Source organism: Mus caroli, unplaced genomic scaffold, assembly GCF_978045245.1.
Source record: "Mus caroli unplaced genomic scaffold, Mus_caroli_1 scaffold_15, whole genome shotgun sequence".
Taxonomy (NCBI): domain Eukaryota; kingdom Metazoa; phylum Chordata; class Mammalia; order Rodentia; family Muridae; genus Mus; species Mus caroli.
In genome coordinates this window covers 68710639-68712653 of record NW_028227270.1, presented here as the reverse complement: position 1 = coordinate 68712653, position 2015 = coordinate 68710639, and positions in this window count along the sequence as shown.

The window sequence follows — 2015 nt, the reverse complement described above, 5'->3', positions numbered from 1 at the left end:
TTCACTCTGGAGTAAATATCTGGTAGAATCTTTGCATGCATTTCCAGTGACTATGGCTCAATCCCCTTTTTAATCCCTTGAGAACAGCTTCATAATTACCCCAGCCCACCTCCAGCTCTCTAGCTATAACCAAGCACATTAACTTTTAGTGCTTCCTAAGAATTCCTATTCTGCCAAACAGATTAACACGAAAGAGCGTTCTTCCTGCTGTTAGTAGAGATGCTCTCAAAACACTCTTAAACACAAGCGAGAAATTCCTTAGGACAAGGATACATATGACACTGGAGGTAATGGTGCCAGGATGTGCACACTTATGCCTTGACTCTGAATTGCTGTGTGCCTGTGTCCAGGAGCACTGTGTGTACAGGTGAGTGTGCATGCACACACATGTGTGTCTGAGGGTGTCAATCATGGGTGCTGTCCACATTTTTGTCCCCAACAGGGTCTCTTGTTGGCCTAGTACTCACTGATTTAACTAGGGTGACTGGCTGGCCGGCGAACCCTGGGCACCTGCTTACTCTCATCTTCATGGCAATGGGATTACTACCACCTTGGCTCTTTTTCTGCATTAATTTTCTTATTTATTCATTTTACATCCTGGTCGCAGCCTCCCCTCTCCTCCCATTTTTCCTCTCACACATCATTCCCTCATCCCTTCTCTCCTTTTCCTTGGAGAAGGAGGACATCCCTGGGTACCAATCGCCCTCAGCACTGTAGGGCTAGGTACATCCTTTCCCACTGAGGCCAGACAAGGTGGCTTAGTTAGGGAAATGGGATCCACAGGCAGACAACAGATTTGGGCACAGCCCCTGCTCCAGTTGTTGGGGGACCCACATGGAGACCAACCCACACATTTACTACATGTGTTGTAGGGAACCTAGGTGCAGCCCATGCTTGCTCTTTGGTTAGTGGTTCAGTCTCTTGGAGCCCCTGAGGGTCCAGGTTAGTTCACTCTGTTGGTCTTCTTGTTGAGTCGCTACCTCCTTTGGGTCTCCCAGTCCTTTCCCCAACTCTTCCACAAGGCTCCTTGAGCTCCATCTAGTCTCCTGTCTGCAAGCATAACAAAGTATCATTAATAGTGTCAGAGGTTGGTTTTTGTCCACAGGGTGGGTCTCAATTTGGGGCAGTCATTGCTTGGGCATCCCCTCAATCTCTGTTCCATCTTTTTCTCTGCACATCTTGTAAGCAGGACACATTTTGGGTGGAAGGGTTTGTGTGTGGGTGGGTTGGTGTCTTATCCTTCCACTGGAAGTCCTGCCTGGCTATAGGAGGTGGCCACTCACCTTGGCTTTTTAAATGTGTGATCTAGGGGATTGAATTCAGGTCCTCAGCTTGCAAGGAAAGGACGTTGTGGACTGGACCATTACCCCACACATAAAATGTAAATGTGAATCTCTTAATCTAGAGAAGTCTGTATGCTTATATCAAAATAAAGGGTATGAAAACATTGTGAAATTAAAGCTTAATGTCCCCACACACTTTTCCTGTCTAGGTTAATGGAGAGGACTGCCTTTTTAATATAGCTTGAAAAACTTCAGTTAGGAGAGCCCTGACCTTCAGCTGGAAGACGACACACATTGCAGAGCCTGCATGGGTCCTTATCTACATTTCTGGGATTTAATAATGAGTTCATCTGTTATTCTTGGGTTGTTTTAGACATATTGACGAATGGACACACTGCTTATCCAGGATCTCCTCTGGCAGATTCAATAACAGCTTTCTCACACTGCTGTTCCAGGGAAATGATTCAGAGATTGACACTTTTTTTTTCCTTACTTGAAGGATGATAGGATGTTAAAAAGCATCGTTTTCATTTGTGTGAAAACTCATGAAAAACTTCCTTCTCCTTGGAATTGCTTGGGCTCAAGTTTGTTAACTGCCAGTCTATCCGGATATTAAAAGAGGTTGCCAGGGGTGTTTGTAATACCCAGGGGTTCCTATGTATAAACACATACTCTTTATAGCCATAACGATGGCATAATTATAGTTCATTAATGGTGATGATGTCAATTTTA